Genomic DNA, 14,695 nt, shown 5'->3' on the forward strand with positions numbered 1-14,695 from the left:
ACGACGCGTAAGAGGATATACCATGTTTTTTGAGGCAAGAGAAAAACAAATATTTCAGAACAGAGACAAGAAGGAGGGGCTAAATGTTGCATTGAAAGGCTGCGCAGATACACAGAGCAAGAAGACATAAAAGCCGATTGCGCACTCGCTCTTGTTTGAAAAAAAAGAGGACAGATAAGCAGTTGGCAAAAGCTGGTTGACAGGAAGCTGAAAGGGCAAGCAACGATTAGCAAAGACATCTAACATGGGTCAGGACAGCGATATTTGTTGACAAAAAATTCGACCACGACGCGATCACGAGCATAGCAGGAGCCACACATGAAAAATATCTAAGTAGCTTCTCTCTGCGAATAATGGTTCAGGTAACGAGGTAGACGACTTCTTATAGCAAACGGGCAGAGAAACAGAACGACAATTTGGCGAAGGCTGCCATATTGTTAGCTAAATTAGGGTAGACAACGCAGTGTCCCACACATGTTTTGCAGTAGCGGATACTGAAGCGGAGAGTAAAAAAGAGGGGGTTGATATATTCGCTAGTTTCTAGCACAGCAGGCAGTGTAAGGAGGGGCCTGTGAGAGAACACAAGATTTAAAAGTAGCGTGAAGAGGAAACTTATGCTGAACGTAATGTTGTAAATAAGGAATATAAAGTGTACTGGACAGAAACAAGGATTGATGAGAGAAAAACGTAAGCAGGAGGAACAAATCGCAAGGCCTATTTAAATACTAATATTTTGCACACAGAGAGAAGACAAAACACCCGATAGAGGATTAGGACATTGACGATACGGATAGTAACAAGGGCAAAAAGGACTTGTGCTAGTTAAGGGAGATGAAAGAATGCAACAAAGCAACAGGGCTGAAGAAGATATGAGAACAACGAAAGGTTAAATAAATGTGATTCCTGGAGAAAAGAACACGTGTACAAGAGATAGCACAGTCAAGAGAGCGTCTAAACCATTTTACATGGCAGAGGAGGAAACGACGCTAGGTGAAGCGATTAGAAAAGAAGGCTGATACCAGCGGAAACGATACGTGTCGCTGCTTCTGGTGTTCGAAACAGCGTTTTTGCAAATGCCGTCCATTCATCAAGACAGCTAGGAAGAGCGCTACCGTAGCCAGCGCCTGCCACATAAATCTTGCCGGTGGCGGTATACCCATTAGCCGAAAGACCCCCACCCCCTACTGCACACAGACAAACCACGTCACGGCCTATTAGACTACGTAATGAACCACAACAATCCGGCACAACGTACCTATAATTAGGTAGTCTAGCAAAAAATCAGATTGCGCCTTACATTAAAGGCATGTTTTTGATGTCAGGATGACTTGAAGTTGGGGTGTCTTTTACGGCTGATAAATTGTTCCGTACAAAAATAATTCCAATAATCTTGATACATTCAAAGTAATGTACCAAAGCCATAACCGAACAAAGAAGGAAAACCCTAAAAAAATTCCACAGCTCCTGAGAGCGTGCGGACGATAAAGGCATTGCCTGAACAAACTAAAAATGTTACATATAAGACTTAGTAAAACTAGTACACCATTCAGTCAAGAAGGTTAATTGTTATTTTGCCTACCTTTCTAGCACTACGCCTACCAGAGAAGTTAAAAGGAATAAAACTTTGAAGTTATGTTTGCCAAGAGCACTTCAACAGTAGTAAAGAACTGCCAGAAACCGCTTAGGACGAAGAAAATCATAGCATATTTGCTGCCCACTCTAGGATAATTATCCAATTAGGAGTATGTGTCTAAAATTATTTTCTTTTTTCTACGTGCGCGGGTAGACTTACACGCGGAGATCCGGGAGTGTTCCGTGATTTTCGGCATCTTGGGAGTCCGTGAGCGCCTGTTCTTTGAAGGAACCAACGCCCGTCAGTTCCTTCGCAGTGACTAATACTGTTAACACTAATCAGTACAATTTAAATAACACGAATAACTCGCTCCAAAAAATGCCACAACAAAATATAACGATTGCGTTTTCAGTGACCATCTGGACACCATTGTCAGTTGTATTTTGTGATGATTATTTTGCAATACTATTTGTATTGCTAGCCCATTCAACCATGTAGCGGCATATTCGCCTACGGAATCCCAAACCGAGCCGTCTGTGTTTAATGTCCCCGCGAAAATAATTTGGCAGCACGGGGTTTAAAAACAAGGAAGACGAGGGTAGTCCGATAGCTGAGAGAAGGTGGTAGAAAGGTGGAGGTTGGAAAGGGGGACACAGGAGGGTTGGCGAACTTCATTTAGCTCATAAGCCTGCAATTGAGTGGACCTGAAATGGTAGTACCCAGCCCAGGCATTCGGGGAAACGACCACCCACAGCTCCCCCCTTTGAGACCACAGTATTTGTATTTCTCGACAGGCACCAAAGCGAGGTGATGAGTGCCTCTCTCTTGAAATTTAGCGCTCTACATGTTCCGAGCTAGGAGCTGCAGACATGCAAATTTTCCAATTGCGTACCATTTTTTTCTTCTCAATTTATTACCCATTTAGAAATATGAGCTCTAATTGCATACTTACTTTCACCAATAAAACGCCGTTTTGATTAAACAGTTAGAGTGGGTTCTGTTTTAGTGTTTTTATTTTCCACTGTACTATTTTTAACATTTCAGCTTTATTTTAGAATGGTTGGCGCATACGTAATTGTTTGTAATAATAAATAACTATATTGCAATCACATTTTGGGGCAGGCCGAAATGCAATTTTTTCTTGTGTAATTTCTCAGTACAGAGTGTCGCAATTTCTCTGAAGAATTTTCCAGCTCCCTTTTTGTTGAAGTTTCATCGAACATATAGCTTCTAGCCCTAACCACAAAACATTTCGCAAAAAACTTGAAACTATGAACGTATCAGCACTCACGTGATGCTCCTTCCGAATAGATTGAGCAAATTCCGTTGTTGTGGTTTTTTTTTTTTCGTTTATTCTCCCAGTACGTCATGTTGGAAATAGTTTTGCTATCCCTAACTTACGTTGATTTCTGATGTATTCTTTTTATTCTTGCTGTTGTTTCCACTTTACGTATTCTTATACCTTGGCACAAGCACCCCCGCACCCCCCCCCCCTCTTTGTAATGCCCTCGGTCCTTTAAGAAGCAAATAAATGAAATGAAACGAAACAATACCATCTTGTGGGCTTTCACTTCATGCCCACGTGGAGTAACTTTTTTATGCGAATCAAAGTCTTCTATCTTCTGATCCCCTCACCCCAATGTTTTTCGCGTACCAAGCTTAACAGACTCACGTTCTCTCGCGGCTATTCGATGAGATCGGACGCAGACGTTACGGCAGCGGCATCCTCTCCGTGCCTAATCAGAGTAGCAGTTTCTGCGCACAGAGCGGAATTGCACAGTGCTCCAGTTATTCAACAAGAGCCCGGAACCCTGTCTCTTCTTCGCTCCCCGTGGAGCCATTAGGCGGGGCCGGTGCAAAGTCCATGAAAAGAGTAGGTGAAAGAACTGATTGAATGGGTATCCACCGTCCGTTCAAGTACCCAACCAATGGCCTAAACGTGCGCAAGGGGCTGGCAAGCACTTTACACAGGCTGGGAAGGGCAGATGACTCTTTTTACATTGTACGTGAGGTCACGGGAGAGCCCTCTCTTATTTCAACATCGCATCAATGCCGGATTGCTTCTAGATGCTTCCCAATATAACGTGCATGATAGAATCATTCTCGTAAATGGAATCACACAAAAGTAATACGAAAAATAAAAAGTCAACAAATGTTGAAAATTTCAGCCTTTTTTGCTTGTATTTTAACATGAGGTCCTTGTGGGATTCCTTCCAGCAGCTTTTCGTTATAACTGTGGCTATAGAAAGACTACCGAAAACCTCAATCAGGCAAAACTAAAGATATACAAGGAATCAATAACCAAGTAACAAAATGTTAAAATATGTAACGTTTTTTCGACCTGGCCAGTGACTGCAGTGCCTTTCTTCGTATAATACCTGCATGAACTCCGGGGGTATACTGCAGCGACCAATGGATAGCACTCCCGCTGACGCGCAAAACCCCGACAATCTACATGCTCACTGCTTCTTTAATAGAGACTATTGAGGGGTATAACGATTTCATACGTGAGAATTTCGAGTTATTGTGTAAGCAGTCGCCTATGGGTTTTACTTCAACTATGTATTACGGAAGAAAATATGTGGTAGCATGTTTTCGCGTTTTCCCACGTCTTCTGTGTACCATGTTTTTCTTGGTCTTATACTCCCTTATAGTTCTTATACTCCCCGCGAAGGGTAAATAGTGCTGTCTAAAAATTCGCATCCTGAATTAAAATATCAAGATACCCTGAGATAATGTAATCTGTACATAAACCAATGAAGAAGTTTTCTTAGCTCTAGTTTCTATACTCCGTAACAATGGCGAACATGTTTCTGGAAAATTCACGTAATAAATTGTAGAGACGGCTATTGATACCGCAATAGTACAATTGCGAATAAAAAATGGGCTGCCGTGTGTGACGGATGCTAATATCACTTCTCTATCGTGAAAGAATATAGGCCATCCAGGATTGAAGTAGAATATGACTGAGTGATTGTGCCACATGTTAAGCAAAGCAGTTGATGTGCGGATCTTTTCTTAGCAGTAAGGACACCCATAAATATTTGTTCATACCTAGGAGGACGAGTTATTACTGGCTACGGAACTTTTCCTTCAAACTTTTCTCATTTGTTACTATGCCGACTTGAACGGCCATACCAAGGAAAATATATTGCTTTTGTCAGCATGGCCGCTGCTTTGAGAGCACCGTGCTGCAATGCAGGACCGGAAACTTTGTTCTATTTCCCTACGGTTCTCAGAAAATTTTGTTTTCACAGTGACTTTCTTGCGAACAACTATATCTGCCCTCCTGTACCTTCCCTGCATTATTTGTGGCACACTGCCTAGGGAAACCCCCCCCCCCCCGCCCTGTTGACTAGAGATCTAGATTGCACGCAGCATCCACCTCAATTATTTTTTTGACTCTCTCCACATTAGTACGGTGTTTGGTCAACTACTTTCGACGAGACGTAGTTGGGACACAAGTTTCAGAACAGTGACTTTTCTAAACAGGTCCTCTGCTTAGCCACTGTTTATGCAAAGACCTCCATAATGGGATCTCACCATTGGCAGAGAGATATCTGTAATTAGTTCACAGGCCGAAGTTTTTGGCAGACATCGCGTCCTGAGGTCACCAGTGTCAGTTGCAGGCGCAGTGCTCGGTGTACTGTACACAACTGGTGAACCTGCGAACAAACACAGCAACCCGACGGAAGCGTCGCGGCTACTGCAGGCAGCTTTAATTAAGCTTCTTGTGGAAGTTTAAGGGACGATTGCAATTTCGCATCACGTAGTGTGTTCCCTCGACTGGCCATTCTCCGTGTTCATAACTGCAAGAACTTTCTTTGAAATTGCATTTACCGCTCCTTTCACTTGCCAAAAATGGCTAAGAAGATTCTACGACAGAAAAATTAAAATAGCGGCTCAGCAGGAACTGTAGCTGTTTTTCAAATACTTCGGTTTAATAAAGCCATCTATCCCATCTTTATTCAAGGAAATCACATTGTCCAGAATTTCATTTCACTAGACAGCAGCGAATGTATGCCGCTTACCTCCTTTACAAGAAAACGTCTCGTTTGGCCGAAAAGGCAAATTTAGGGGTTATATCGGTTTTCTTACTCTTATAAAAGGGGTAGAATATTTTAGCTTCTCCTGTTTGGAAAAAGTCTAATTGGAAAATTGACACCATCTTCCCGTGAGGGGAATCATGGGGTAGATCCGACGCATCGGGGGTTGCCGTTGCGTTTCAGTTATTTTAGCGTGTGGATTGCTGTTGTTGTGTGTCCTATTTACGCAGCATGTTCACCCCCGACGCGTCGCATCTATCCCATGGTTCCCCTCGCGGGAAGATGGTGTAAATTTTATTGGGGTGGCCGGTGCTTGTTACGGTTGCGCCGACCATCGCGATATCAGGACTGTTAGTCTCCATATCAAATCATCGGCGGTCATCGGAGGAGCGCCGGTGGAACGACTGAGCGGAGCGGCGCAGTTACCGCGTTTATATGTAAGGTGAGGGGAATGAGAGAGAGCTGCGCAGAGCAGTGCATGCGCATGTGTTAACCCGCACCCACGTACAGCTGGCACGGCGTTGGAGCGAGCGCCGCCGAGCGCTAACGCGCAGATGGCGCTGCGTTGAGAGTGGCGCTAGCGCGCAGCTGGCATGGTGAGGAGAATGGGGGAGGGATACGGACGCCGCCGGACTACGCCGGAGGGACAAGGCGGGTGAAAGAGATGCGTCGCATCTAAAAACTTAAAAGAAAAAATTTGTTGACGGTTTGTAAAATGCATTCTACCTTAATTATATTTGGGTCGTTGAAAGGATACAAGCTTACAGGTCTGTTCTTGTTTACAAGAAAAAGATTAGTAGAGATCGGTAATTTTTTTTATTTGGGGATGTTCTACCGTGCGTTTGTCTGAAGAAGCATAGCTTGCGAGAAGGAATGAGAAGTAGCTGTGACGTGGTATTCCAGTGACGCTTATTGGTAGTTGTTATACGTAAGAACTTCTGGTTAGTGAATTGCGTTGACGATCTAGAACGGAATCGGTTTGTCTGCGACTTGCACAAAGGAAAACAGGTTTGTCAGTAATAAGTACCATGCCCCGTTATTTGTACGCTCATTGCAGTTATTTAAACTGATTATTAGCCGTACCAGCACTTTGAAACAAAACACAACTACGTCTGAATGATCGCAAATTAATACCAGGCAACATGACAGTTAAAATGTCATTGTGTATTACCTTATTGATCTGCATCTGAAGTTTATGGAAGACAGCCCAATCGCGGAGTCCCAACGGTTGCCAGCTGTACGCAGTTATTCAAGTAGCTAGCGGTACTCTCTAAAGTGTAGTGATCTCATTCAGAAAAGTATTTTATCATCTTCAGTTATTGCGTGATTGAGCTGGACACAGTTTTCAAACAGATTACAAAGCATTGTTGTACCGATCACAGATTTGTATAGTTCTGCAAACGTATTTTCTGGGCAAAACATACAAGGAGTACATATCTCCAGGAATCTCCGTGCACTGATAAATATTCATTGCCGTTTGACACAAGAAGCACCCTCAGAAAGAGCGCACAGAAGAATTTATTAAACTTAAGACACTGTGCTCGTCTTTGGGCATCATGCGCTCCCCTGCATTTGTTTCCAAATTCCGTACCGATCTTTCAATGCCTGGGCTTATAAAGCAAACTTTGCACGTATCTTAGATTAGCAGTTTAATGCAAAAACAATTTTAATTGCACTTGACTTCACAGATAACCAAGGTTGACTATCGCAGTCGCCATAGATGCCCAGAAATGACCAGACTATTGTTGAGAAGGGTGCTGTGAAGAAGCGTGTCAAACATTTCGAGCCTACAATTTTATAATATAACGCAGATGTGAATTATCTCATTTTACCACTGGGTAACGTGGGAGTGCGCTAGGGTAAAACACAACTGAGAGCTGTTGGAGGTAAAAATTAATAAGAAACGGCGCAATCAAAATGCTCGTGCTTGTAAAGTAAGCGGGGGGCTTGGGGCAAACCGACAAGTGATAGCAGTTCCAGTGTGCCATGCATAATGATCCATGTAGAAACCTCCCAGCTGCGACATCGTCACCGGGACAATGTTACTGCTTAGAGGTTATACACACCCAGACTCCTGCGATCTCGCGAAGAAGTACACTCCTATAACTTCAGATATTTGAAGAGAAACGTGATCGTGGCGCTATCAGTACTGCCTTGCAAGTGTTTAAGTTATACTGCGCCATAGTACCCACCTCCAACAAGGTATTTGTTGTCGCAAGTCGCATTTTGTTTTGCTGCGTGTACTGTGCTTGCTTGCGTGTTCCCTCAGGAGAAACCAGTTTTGTACAAAGGAGGTTACAGTAACGCTCTCCTGTGTCCAAGTACACTGATATTGAGGCCGTTCAGTGTGTGCAGACTGACACAGAACACCCACCCCGAAGCAATGCAATAACTGCCTTGCGACGTGTTGGCCGAGTTACTCGGAAACAGTGTGCAGCATTGCCTAATTTATCCGCCCGCAGCGTAGCAGTTCCTAAGGTTGCTGTCCGGCCCCGTCTCCTCTGCTAATCGTAGCTGACCCGAACTTCACGATGCGTGAAGACAGCACATGGAGATTGAAACATGACTGCGAATGCAGCAACGTGCAATTACGTGCCTGGCGTTGAAAAACGTCCTCTTTATGGCCGAGAAGCGAGCACTAGACCGGAGATTGCACGAGTTGGAGAGGAGGATGACGAATGGTCTTGCGTTTTTTGCTTGCTGGTGACGGTGCCACACTCGCCAGTTTTAACTAGAGCTGGCCTATATTAACAGCGGTTGGATAAAAAAACGAACCACACCCCAAGGATAGTCCTACGAACAGTGCGTCCTCGGCTGCTCTCATTTTTAGGTTAAAAATAAAACGAGGCTACAATAATTTAAATTCCACAAATCATTTACAGAGAGTTACAAAAGATTGCGGGGTGGGACATTCTTTTTTTCATCAAAAAGCCCTGACTTTTCTTTAAAACGTTTTTTTGGTTGGGTCGCTTACTGAGCCGGCAACATTAGCAAAGGAGGTAGTGAGCGATGTGCTTTTAGGCACCATTGTGTTAAGGCCTGCTGCGTAGGGCTGCCGCTGAATATGTTTGATACCGTGCCTAATTCGTCTGCGCTATTCCGGACCCAAAGCCAGATTGCGGAATAACTAAATAAGAAAGCGCCTGCAATTGTGTCAATTATCTAACCAATTTAAACGTTCAATGCGACCATATTTGCCTTGAAACGTCCACTAGGAAGAATTCTGGGCCTGAAAATACTGCTTTTAAAGGCTTAGCTTTCTGACTTCCTATCACGGGTGCGCCATCCAACGCCATAACAGCTGGCATTAGTGCCAGTAGTACCTACGCACACTCCACGCACGCATAACACATGCATGTTTACATTCACACACTCGTATAAGCTCACAATCATACACGCACATACGCGCGCCGCACACACGCACACATGCACTGCCATTACTAACATCACTCAAACCTCGAGATTACTTCTCATAAGGACTAAATAAAATAAAGGTGCGCAATTGACACAATCGGCAATCAACCTTATTATGCGATGAATGTGGCGTGCTTTCGATGTATACATACTTTCTGAATGCAAAAGGTTTTTTCGAGCTCGGGTAGTTATCAACGTTGCTCTCCCTTGCTACCCCCCTGCTCTTAAGAGTATGAAACAAACCCAAGCCGACGATCTTGCCTTAGAACAATTATGTGCATTTGAAGGGGGTATTAGCTTGTATGATGAAAATATAACCATTACATGACCATAATTGTAAGAAATTCAATAAAAATGTAATAAGGTGAGAAGGCTTACTTATGAAATGTGCAGTGTGAAAAATTAAAGTACTCTGTTTGATTGCGGGTTGTAATGCTTCGAGTCTACGCTTGGGCTAAGAGGCGCACCGTAGTGCAGGGCTCCGGATTTATTTTTACCGCCTGGCTGGGTATCCTTAACGTGCGCCGAAATCTCGACTTATGGACGTTTTCACCTTTTGCTTCCACCTCAAATGCCCCCCCCCGCGCCCTTTGGCTCAGCAGCACATCGCCTGAGTCAGTGCCACCACGGAGGCTAGTTAGAGTATTCCAAAACCACTACACCATTTCAAATTTTCGACGCTTTTTTGTCTAGGAGAACATTGCCGTATTACAATATTAACTCAATTATATTGAAAGGCTATTCAGATAAAAAAAAAAAACATAGTTAACGCGGGCCACTTAGTCCGTCTCTTGAAGAAGTTTGCGCTAATCGGTGATCACGTACTCGGTGATCACGTTCTCGACAGACAACGCGTACTTGGTTGGCTGATGTGTGGCCATCCGCTTCTCTCTCTCTTCTCTGCTCGTTGCTCTGCTCTGCTCTCTCGTTGCTTCTCTGCCTGCAAGCAGCTTTTGAGACCGTGCACGGACTGCCCTCCCCAGTATTTCATTGGAGCAGCTCCAGTGTGTGCTTCCCTGTCCCTGAACTAGACGCGATCGATGAAGGGGAAAGACGAGGGCCAAATATAGAGCCTCGATTACGCCGTGTTCTGTGGGCTCCCGAGTGGACGCGTCGGCGAATGACGTGTGAGCCGCAGTCGTGGTGGCCTAATTTCGCAGCTTGTCGAAGCAGAACCGAAAGGTCGGAGTCAAGCGGTTGCGAAATAACGGTCTCCGCGCCACCGCCCCATCTTTTAATTGCTGTTTCTAGAGCAATCCTTAGTTAAATATTTGCGGACATATGGAATAACGGGAAGATCGAAGTCACACAGAGTATGACGCGTCCAGGTTTAGCTGACGCAGACATTCTTTCAACAACAACGAATACGAAAATTTCTCGCAAGAGGATTGTGTGACTTCCATAACTTGACTGCTATCTTCAATAAACCTCAAAATCGATCATCCGCAGAAAGTATTCCTTACAATCTGAATATGAAAAATTTATACGGACGTGATTTGGTGTTCGTGGCCGTATCAAGCAGGGAAAAACGGTGTGAAATTTTACAGCCTTTTACCGAGTACCCCACCGCCTACGCTTCAGCGTATAAAGGTCCAAGGAGACAAAAGATTTAACGAGAAGAAAGGTCCACCAGTAGATCGTTTGTCTCGGTGAATGTTTCATCTTGTTGGACATTTAGTATGGATTGGACTTTCTCTCTGAGTGGATTTTTCGTCTCGCTGGATATTTAGGATGGATTAGACCTTCTGTTTCGGTAGACCTTTTGTCTCGGTGGATCTTTCGTCTAGCTTAACACGTAACCGATTGGATCTTCCGAGTCGGTGGATCTTTTGTCTCTGGACTGTGAGGCGACAAGCAACAGCCGAGTACCCCCACAGCCAGGACCGTGTAACGCCCTGCATTTTCACGAAAAGGAGATATCGCAGAAGCTCCAAAAGTAATCGTTACAGTACCGTAAATGGAGATAAACTGTCCTAAACATTTATTAAAAATAAAAAAAAAATAAAAAATACGAAAAATGGCGAACCGTATAACACCCCACTTTTCCACAATAATACATATTTCGCGGAAGCTCCATTGTCATCGATACAATAGCGTAAACGGAGATAATTCGTAGAATCGAATTTTAAAAACTCAGAAAGCAAGGGAAATATCACAGTATGCATAAAAGGGAGAACCATGAAGGCTCTGCATTTAGAAAAATTAAGACTTGGCGCAAAAAACCGATGTAATCCCCATAATAGCTGTAATCGTTTGGTGGGAAGGATTTAGAAAAACCAAAACAATTTGTTCTAACGAACGCCCACACAGAACAAGCGGCCTGAGAATTCTACGCATTGGTAGACAATTATCTGAGTTTGTGCAGATTTTTTTAGGGTTTTGCTAAACACTTTTCTTTAACCGCCTGTTTTCAAAAAATATCTTTCTTCCTTTTGCCACCTTGTTGCAAGTTATGAAATAACTCTTTATTCTCGCAATTCCAAACATACGAAATGTTCGACGAGCAGATATGTATAGGCCTTAACGAGGGTTTGTACCAAACGCCTATGAATAATCCGTAAGTCTCTTAAGAAAACAGCACCTCAATGTTATCCGTTAGCTGACCGACGTCAAAAATTGATGGCAAAGCCCCAGAATACAAAGGACATAAACGCGCATAAAACATGCGATTCTACTGAAAAGTAATATATGCGGTGCACTTGTACAAACGGGAAGGACACAATTATTACGTATTTCCTGTTTCTTTTGGAGAGGAAGGTATAAATATAGCACCAGGAAGGCGTGGACATTTATTGCCCGATAGGTTCAATTAAAGGTAACTTTGCAGCCAAGTCGTACATGGCAGCATCAGCAAAGCGAATGTATTCTTTAATGCCCTGTCGGTATTGGCCCCAACAACTGCGGTTTCGGCTGCCTGTATGGCTTTGAACTTCACAATCCGTGGGATCTGGTATTTGCAGTTCGAGAGAGAGGCTCCCACAATTTATTTTTTTGTACGTACAACAGATAAACAAACTACGGCTAAGCCCTTAACTGAAGTTTTAGCTTTGATTTAAAAATCCTGCTCAGCCACAAGTACGGGCTCGGAGAATTCTCGTCCGTGTCCGCTCAGCATCGGCCATTTTCTGCTTAACGAGTCAGCTTGTCGCGAGCACGGCAAAGTGTCTCCAAAACCCATTTCAAAAGTCGTTATCGTTTGCTGGCAATAATGCTATATGAGGCACACTATAAAACTGCGACAAGTTTGCCAAAAGCGGAACTCATTCGAGCGGCCAATGGAGGGCGGCAATACCTGATATCTGGGTAATGGTCCATGGTGGGTTGATGGGGGTTTATGACGCCCCTTGCCCAGACCTGGTAACGCTGGCGGCGTGACCCAATGGACGCCATACACGTTCGTGCAAAGCATATTTTAGGGAATAGGATTAGATTCGCACCTTTATTCACTCCTACAAGTTAGACCACATTCGTGCCCCTAAGGCACTTTACTATATTGAGCGATTTTAGTTCCCGCTATCGACGCTAGACTCCCACTATTCTATCGTACGCTAGAATAATAAACCTCCCAACCCGCGTAATGAACAAATTGCTTGCTAAGATGGCTTTCACCAAAAATATTAAAAGTGCATATTGGGTAATTTGGTAACTGCCCATTAACGTTTCTCAGGCGACGCCAACGTAGCAGTGTTTGAGATCACTTAGTTTACCACTAGACTCTCTGAAGTTTCGAAAGTGCCTTTAAAATAGTAGCAGCTAGTATTACAAATAATAACGAAACCCAAATCAGGCTGTCGAAAAAAAATGAAATTCAATGCGGTACCGCTGATAAAAACATGGTTCGTACTTTTATGCTCAGTAGATTGTCGTTATGAATTAAAAAAAAAAGATTTCACTAGGTAAAATAAAACCCTAATCTGCGCAAGGATGAAAGGCGGTTAAGATTCCCAAAACGCACGAAGAGTATTGGGTGTATTTTCTTATTTTCCTGCTGTTTTCACAAATCAATGTTTGCGAAATGGAGGTGGCTGCAAAAAAAGTGACTTCAAGAGAACGCGGAAAAGGGGAGCCTGTGATTCCATTTATTACTGCATTTGTTTATTACGAAACACTACGTCAGTGATGTCAACTTGAAATGGTGAGTAGTACGAGAGAGCGTTGAAGGTTTCTTAACCCCAGGGCAACTCAGCGATTTGTGACTGTGGCGAGAATGAGAAAAAAACAAAAAAATTAAGGAAGCTCAAAATAAGACGTAGGTCTTGAAGGTAACAAGGCTGTAGGCAACATTCCGGATCATGAGGAAGCTTTAGGTCCACGATTGCAGCCGATATTCTGCTTCTTTGCTGCCGAAGCGACCTTTACTCCATTATTGCTGCCATAAGTGTGAGCTTATTGGATTTCTTTGGAAGTGATAATCATTAAACATCACCTTGTGGGGGCATGCGCCTAGGCGTGTCTTTCAGGTTCCGAGCAAGTGTTTCCGCAGTTACGCTTAAAGCTGGAGCCTTTCTCGTTCCGAACAAGTGCTGCCACAATTACGTCGAGTGCTGGAGTTTCTTCTTTGGCCAATTTTGGACGATCTCCCTAAACGGGTATGTTTGGCTTGAGAAACGTGCGCAGTTGTGGCGAGGCACCCACGCACGAGCGCTAAGCATTTTCTTGGCCTAAACATCGCGGTGGCTCAGTGGCTAAGCCGTTGTGGTGCTACGCGGTTTCCAGTCCCGGCCGCAGCGGCGGCTTTTCTAATGGGTGCCCAAAGCAAAAGCACTTGTGAAAACAAGGTTTCGGCACACGTTGAAGATCCCCAGGGGGTTTAAATTATTCGGAAGCCCTCCACTACGGCAAACCTCTTCGCCTGCGTTGCGAAGGTGCGTTAAGGCCTAAAATCAATCAATTTGTTAGCTGCCGGGAGGTCGGCGCTAGGCCCACGTTCACGTGGGTGCGCAGGGCAATTTCTCGGTAGTTCTAACTGCGGACATGAAAAATTGCGGTTTGTTAAATAGCCTTGCTGTTAAAAATGCTGGAGTCATTTAAACCCCAAAGCTCGCTTTATCTTATCTCGATGTCATTGAAGCAGGGATTCCTTTACTTCGAGTTGAAATTATATCTGAGTTTCTATCGAACTGTTTTTTAATAATAATAGCACAACCGATTATTCAGAAGCGCTTAGTAGGCTTTACATTCCACGAAACATGAAAATTTTTCAAGCATTAAGAAACATTAATACTACCTAGGGGTAGTGAATGTGAAATGTATAATGTCCATTCAAACTCTCCAGATGGCACATTTCGCTTCCGCATTATGAATATTGTTTTAGTTTTTCTGGGTAGCTGGGACAGAACATGAACAATTTTTAAGCATTAAGAAACACAAATACTACTTAGCGGTTGTGAATGTGAAATGTATAATGTCGCACGAGGTGGCGGGTTCGATTCCCTGCCGCGGCGGCCGCTTTTCTGATGGAGGCGAAAAGCAAAAACGCCCGTGTCTACGAGATTTCGGCGCACGATAAAGATCCCCAGGTGGTCAAAATTAATCCGGAGCCCTCCACTACGGCGCGCCTCATCGCCTGCGTTGCGTCGGCGCGTTAAACCCCACAATCAATCAATCAATCGAAATGTATAATGTCCATTCGAACTCTCCAGATGGCGCATTTCGCTTCCGC

The sequence above is a fragment of the Haemaphysalis longicornis genome, unplaced genomic scaffold (assembly GCF_048455015.1).
Source record: "Haemaphysalis longicornis isolate Haplotype H1 unplaced genomic scaffold, Haemaphysalis longicornis Haplotype H1 scaffold_6, whole genome shotgun sequence".
Taxonomy (NCBI): domain Eukaryota; kingdom Metazoa; phylum Arthropoda; class Arachnida; order Ixodida; family Ixodidae; genus Haemaphysalis; species Haemaphysalis longicornis.